The sequence below is a fragment of the Sorex fumeus genome, unplaced genomic scaffold (genome assembly GCF_029834395.1).
Source record: "Sorex fumeus unplaced genomic scaffold, SorFum_2.1 ptg000069l, whole genome shotgun sequence".
NCBI lineage: Eukaryota > Metazoa > Chordata > Mammalia > Eulipotyphla > Soricidae > Sorex > Sorex fumeus.
The window spans coordinates 1,061,916-1,069,426 of NW_026606126.1; the positions used below are offsets into that span (position 1 = coordinate 1,061,916).

Here is a 7,511-nt window from a genome sequence, read left to right on the forward strand (position 1 = left end):
ATGTGCACCAGTCTTCTTTTAGGCATATAATTTTCCAACATCAATCCCTTCGCCAATATCCACTTCCCTCCACTAGTGTCAGGTTTCCCTCTTGCCAGTACCTTTCTCTATAAAAAGCATTTTTTTCTACTGGTTTACAATATTGTTACTAATATCATGCATATCATTTTGCCTCCTTTAAGTACCTAGTTTTGGTCTAGAGTGACCTCTTCCTTCTATCAATGCCAGAATGCTTCTTTCCCTTTAACTATATCCCTTTATTCCTGACTCCTCTCCAGGCGCCAGGCTGTTTTCACGTGGGGCACCCCAGAGGGGGCGGGTGAGAGCCCTCCCTATGCCAAGGGACCCAGTCCCAGCAGCCAACCTCCACTACCCAACCGCAGTCACACTCCAGGTCACTTTCCACATGCTCGGGCCGAGCCTCACATGTAAGTGAACATGTTTCTGGACCACGTGGCCACTTTCACGGCTGTGAGACACATCATAAGACACTCCCAACACACTTTCCATAATTACCACATCATATTTGATAGAGAAAAAAAATATATATATATATTTATATGCCTCTCGGAGAGCCCGGCAAGATACTGAGAGTATTCCACCCTCATGCAGAGCCTGGAAAACTAGCCGTGGTTTATTTGTTATGCCAAAAACAGTAATCATACTGGGTCTCATTCACTCGACCCTGAAAAAGCCTCCAATATGGCAGCGTTGGGAAAGATGAGTAAGTAGAGGCTGTTAAAATCTCAGTGCTGGGATGAATGAAGACTACTGGCACCTGCTCAAGTAAATTGACCAACAACGGGATGACAGTGATACAGTGTCAGTGGTATGAGTGAGATCATTCTGTGTCTGTGCTTCCTTCTCTGACTCACTTCATTCAGCGTGATACTCTCCAGACCCATTCGTGTTTTCAAATGGCATAACTCATCTTTATATGGCTAAGTAGTATTCCATTGTGTATATGTACCATGGCTTCTTTGCCCAATCATCTGTTCTTGGGCACTTCAGCTGTTTCCAGATTATGGCTATTGGGAACAGTGCTTCAATGCACACGAGTGCAGATGTCTTTTCTGCATTGTATTTTGGGGGCCTTGGGGTATTTTCCCAGGAATGAGATTGCTGAGTCATATGGATGTATGACTCCTAGTTTTTTTTAGGAATATCCATACTGTTTTCAAAAAAGGTTGGACAGTCCTACCAGTAGCGAATGGGTGCCCTCCCCTGCCCCCTACATCCAACTCAACACTGGTTGTTGTTCTTTTCAGTAAGTGCCAATCTTTACAGTATGAGGTGACTTCTTATAGCTGTTTGACTTGCATTTTACTGATAATTAGGATCCAGAGCATTTTTCATGACCCTTTTGGCCACTTGTATATCTTTGATGAAGAAGTTTCTGTTCAACTCTTCTCTCCATTTTTTCATGGGGTTAGGTTATTTTTTTTTTGGTAAAGTTCTGTTAATGCTTTATATATCTTAGATATTAACCCTTTATCAAATGAGTGGTGGGCACATAGTTCTTCCAGCCTGTGAGATCTCTATTCTGATCATTGTTTCCTTTGAGGTGAAGAAACTTCTTAATTTAATGGAATCCCCTTTGCTTATCTTTGCTTTCACTTGCTTGGTCAGTGACCTTTTAATATTAATGATGTCTCTAGCTTCAATGTTATGGAGAATTCTGTCTATGTTTACCCCTATGTACCTTAATGAAGGTCTGATATCAGAACCTGGTTTGCTCGCATGGTTGTCCGTCATCTAGTGTTCTGCCAATCCTATTCAGGATGACTCGAGTGAACAGTCCATAGTATAATAGTAGCAAAGTATTATAAAACAATAAATTATGTTTTAAAAAAGAAAATTGGAAGTCTAGAGGAGAGAGTAGGACTTTCTCCTTCCTAAATTCTTTTTTTTCTTCTTTTTAAAAATTTTTTAATTGAACCACTGTGAGTTACAGTTACAACACTTTCATGTTTGAGATTCAGTCATACAATGATAGAACACCCATCCCTCCACCAGTGCAAACTTCCAACCACCAATATTCCCATTATCCCCTTTCTCCTACCATCCCAGTGCTCTCCCTGCCTCTATGGCAGGAAACTTCCCCAATACTCTCTCTCTACTTTTGGACATTATATTTTGCTCGAATTTTCCCACCACCATTAAAGTCTGCCTGCCAGGGGCACATGCTAGATCAATTATTGTCCATTGCTCATTTTGAATATCTTGGGTGCTGCAACCACGCACTTCTAAAATTCTAAGATTGTAAATGGTTAGGTTCCAGCGACATCTCTGTAGGGAGCTAATCTATTTTGGTATTCAATTGGGAGTTTCTGGGCTCGGGCTATTGGTGATGGCCCCAGAGGTGGGTTGTGGGTGTGACATCTGGCCTCAAGAGTGGACAGTAAGCCCAGGTGGGACGGCCTGACTCTGCTGCCACCATGTAGTTTGGAGACTTAGTTCTGGAACCAACATACCTGGGCCTTGCTTGTATAAGTTCCTTGTTGCTTGGATCCCATCCGAAGAAGGCAGAGAAACTGCACTTGCTCCATCTGGGGTACCTTGGTAAAATCAGCTTGGTCTTGAGTCTAGAGAAATCTCAGGCACTGTGGTGCCTTCCGGGACTTGCTGCTGCTGTGTCTCTGGACCCGGGCTCCTCCTCCCCAAATTCTTACTGACCGATTTCTATTTAATTCTTTTTGGTGAGAGAAACAACCACAGGATGTTTCTTCCCTCTTAAACCCATTTTTCCTGTGGCAACAGTTCAAATATTGTGTCTACAGCCTTAGAAGTGTGTCTAAGACCATGTTAGAACATGGTCATGCAATATGTTTTACACTTGTCCCACGATACCTTTAAACAGAGTCTGTCAATTTTTTTCTGCTAAGTCCAGGAAGTACATATTTCAAAGTTCATGGGCTGCATGCAATCTCTGCTTTAGTTTGAAAATATTTTCATAGGGAACATAAGTTTGTAAGTTATTGAATAATAAAACTTTTACAAAACCACTGCAAATTACTAAATAATCTAATCTTTACCAAATACCTTCTATGAGTAGAATGGATCACAGTCATGATCCTCCTGTTATTCATCAATTTGCTTGAGCGGGCTCAGTAACGTCTCCATAGTGAGACTTGTTGTTACTGTGCTTGGCATATCAAATAAATCATGGGTAGCATGCCAGGCTTTGCCTTTTGGTGAGATACTCTCAGTAGCTTGCTGGGCTCTCTGAGAGGGGCAGAGGAATAGCGGAGGAATCAAACCCAGATAGGTCAGGCCGGCTGCGTGCAAGGCAAACGCCCTACCGCTGTGCTATTGCTCCAGCCCTGAGTAGAATGGATACTCAACCAATTTTAATTTCTTACTTTTGTTCTGCCAGCACCATGGATACAAGCACTGCTGTTGTATCTCTCACAAAATTTTCATCAAACCTGCTTGCTCTTTGTGACAAGGAAGATAACATTTCCAAATTGTGAACGCTTCTCTGCCCTTTACATGTAAATAACAAGTAAATTATTATTAATCTAGTTTGCCTTGCCCGACACCAGAAATATAATTTTTCAATTAGACACGGTGAAATTATGTGGGTTCTGAGAACCACATACACAACCATTTTGTACATATGTTCTTGGCAGTCTTTCTATTGACTTATGAAATCTCATTTCTCTGTAAGATTTTATATAAATCTCAAAATCACAACCCTGGGGGAGTTGACACTGATAGAAAGATTGATGTTGAAATTTTGTAGTCTAAGACCCAATTGTCTAATGACTTTGTATATCATGGTCTTTAATTAAATAGTATTGAAAAAAATCACAACCCCCAGAGCCCAGAGAATTTCTGAAGTCTTCTCAATCAAGACCTTTCTTGTTAGCCACATTTGAAGTGAATAGAAGCCTGTGGATCTGAATAAAGGCAAGCCCGAGAGGGTGTTTCAAGAAAGCCTCTGAACTTACTAGGAACTTACCAGGACTTAAGTTAGCCATTTAAGATGCAAAAGCAGAGTGGGTTCTGGTTAATATAAGTTACCATTACCCAGGGATGAACACACCTTGCTCTAAAGTTACTCCACTCTCTTCAACAGTTACCATGTGTAGGTGGGTATTCTTCTTTAGGATACCCTAAAGAAGAAAGAATGGTCATCATGCCTTCTAGAGCCTAGGATATAGAACTGATAGATGATCTAAGACCTCCCTTTACTACAATGCATTTCCTCATCCAGCAGTCTATATTCCACAGATAAATGAGATCACCCTGTGTTTTTCTTTCTTCTTCTGATTTACTTCATTCAACATTATATTTTTCAGTTGCAACCACATTGCAGCAGATTGCATGATTTCATCATTCCCTTCAGCTTTATAGTATTTCATGGTGTATACATATGCCACATTTTCATAATCCATTCTGTCATTGGACACCTATATGTATGTCCTTTTGAGAGACTGTTATTGTGTCCTGGGGATAGATGCCCAAAAGTGGAATTGCTGGGTCATACAGCAGTTCACTTCTAAGTTTACTGAGAACTCTCCACATTGTTTTCCACAAGGGTTGTATCAAACATTCCTACCACTAGTGAATAAGAGTTTCCTTTTCCACCACATACCCACCAACACAGATTGTTCCTACTATTGTTGATATGTGCCATTCTCATTGGTGTGAGATGATATCTCATAGTTGTCCTAATTTGGAGTTTTCTGATGATGAAAGTGATGTGGAGCATTTTTTCATGTCTACTGGTCAACCACCTGTCTTCCTCTGTGAAGTGTCTATTCATTTCCTCTCCACATTTCTTGGTAAGGTTTTTGAATTATTTTGTTGATCGTTGTGAGTGTTTTATATATCCTGGATATCAAACCTTTATCTAATGTGTTGAATGAAAATATTATTTTTCCATTCATTTGTATTTTAGTTTTTGCCTGTGATTCTTTTTTGCCATGCACAACTTTATGTAGTCACATTTAAAAATTTTTTAAATCAAAGAATTTGAGATCCATCCAGAAACTATAAAGTGCATAGAGGAAAACATAAGTAGAAAACTTCAAGATTTGAACCTCAAAGGTGACTTTAATTATTTGATACCAGTGGCACAAGCAACAAAATAAAAATAAAAATTTTTAAAAAAGTATAGACAAGATTGAGAAAAAGTATCTGAGTTGTTCCTGAGATAATAGGCCAATTTCCCAAACTTATTTGGCCAACCACTTCTTTTCAAGAAAAAAAAATTTACTCCGGCCCTCCCACTTGTATCCTAGCAACTTTCATGCCCTAATTCTGTTGTCTCTGTAGGCACATAATCACGGCCCAGGCCCTTTTTCTTGCTACTTCCCAGTGAGGTCAGCCCCCGGCCTTTCTTTCCCTTGCTAGAAGATGCTGGTATTCCTGGGCCACAGCTTTACTTCTCACACTCTCATTGCACAGACTTATACCTCCTGTTACTTGGTGAAGACCATCATGGAAAGAAAAGAGCAACCTTCATCCTAACCCTCTGACTCTCAGAACCCAGCAGACACAGTGTGGGAGTCACATGGATGCTCAACAATTTCAACAAATGAAGATAATAGCACAGACAGCTCTCCAGTACCAACTGGCTGTGGAACCTCTCAGATTTTATATAAACCTGAGACTTGAGGATGTGTAGTAAGCTAAGACTTGAGGATGTGTAGTAAGTTCACTTAATCACTTAAGTGAACTTAACTTACCGTTAGTCGTCGATTTGCTCGAGCGGGCGCCAGTAACGTCTCCATTTGTCCCTGTCGCGTGCTAGTGTAGCCCAATGGCATCTGTTTGCTCTGGGAACATGAAGAGCCTCAAACCGATCATTCATGATCTTGACGAAGAAGTCTGACCATCTGGTAGGTGGGCGGCCACGCGGTCTTTTGACATCTCGTGGAATCCAGTCGGTAACAGCTCTAGTCCAGCGGTCGTCTTTCAATCTCATTACGCGACCAGCCCATCTGATTTTTGACACCTTGGCAAACGAGACAGCATCCCTGATTCTTGATGGTCGACGGATGTCAGAACTCCGAATTCTTTCTCTCATTTGAGTGAAACGTGATATTCCAAGCATAGCTCTTTCTATTCTTCTTTGGGAGACCTGAATAGTGTTCTCATCCTGTTTGCGTAGGGCCCAGGTCTCTGAGGCATATGTTAATGCAGGAGGAACAGTGGAATCAAAGAGATGTGCCCGGAGTTGGAGGTTCTTTGTCCTCTTAGCTATTTCTTCGATGTTCTTGAAGGCATTCCAAGCCACTCTCTTCCTCCTGTGCAGCTCGGGTGCCAGGTCATTTGTCATGTTGACTTCTCGACCTAGGTACACATAGCTGTTGCATTCGGAGATGGTCGTTCCGTTGAGAACGAATGGGGCATCAGGAACAAGGCTGTTTCTCATAAGCATTGTCTTCGTAAGATTCAGCTATAGTCCTACCTTTCCACACTCACGGTCAAAGTCGGCCAGCATTTGTGCCACTTGGCTGATGTTTGGTGTTATTAAAACAATGTCATCAGCAAAGCGGAGTTGGTGTAGTTGCTGACCATCTATCTTCACTCCCATTCCTTCCCATTCCAGTCATCGCATGATGTTCTCGAGGGTGGCACTGAAGAGTTTCGGTGGAATGGTATCACCCTGCTGAACCCCTCTCTTGACATCAACGATCACCAGTAACTACAACTGGTCTCATTCACCTGACCCTGAAGTTCAAAGTTAAGCTCAAATAAATTATGATACAGGTAATAATAAAGTATAAGACATATGAGGGCAGAAATGAGAAAACAGCAACAAGAAGATGATAGAACTGGAAACTATGGCCAGACCCTTCTCAGCACAAGTTGAAAACAACAACAACAACACAAAAACAAAGCTCAGTGGAAAGCCTCAGCAATAGAGAAACAGAAGTTGAGGGAAAAAAATCAGTGAGCTCTAAGATGTGATGCAGGAAACTTTTAGAAACAAAATGAAGATGAAAAAGACTGAAAATAAATGAACAACATACCAGAGAACTGAGGGATAAATTTATAAAAACAATATAAAAATAATGAGAAGGACTACACTTTCAGGGATCATTTCTGAAACTAGAGAATTTTCCCTAATCAGGTAGAGCATCCGAAACCATGAGGAAGAGCCAGAACACCCTCGCCTGTGCATAAAGCCGGTTCTAGGTGTTGCTTTGTCTAGGTCTTTTACCATTGAACTGCCTTTTACCTTTTACCAAAGGAAGTTCTTCTCTTACTTTGGAATAGTGAGAGGGAGAGGTTGCAATCTGAGTGGTTTCTTAAAGACAAAAAAAAAAAAGTTCCCTAGGAACAGTAAGACAAATTTGATGAAGAACCACTAATCAAAGACATTATAGGTAAGCATGTATTTTTATAGATAAGAATTCCAGAATTGAGGACTACATGCATCCATATTTGAGGCTTGAAGTTTCCCCAAATAGAAGCAAATTGAAACACAAGACACATTGTAATAAGAGTGATCAAAGGCAAAACAGAGGCTTAATATCAAAAGCAGCAAGATCAAA

At 40.9% G+C, this 7,511-nt stretch overlaps 1 pseudogene; it reads left to right on the forward strand.

The window, feature by feature from the left end:
• The first annotated feature begins 7,034 nt into the window (after positions 1–7,034).
• Positions 7,035–7,262, forward strand: LOC130036918 (uncharacterized; annotated as a pseudogene).
• Positions 7,263–7,511: the final 249 nt, after the last annotated feature.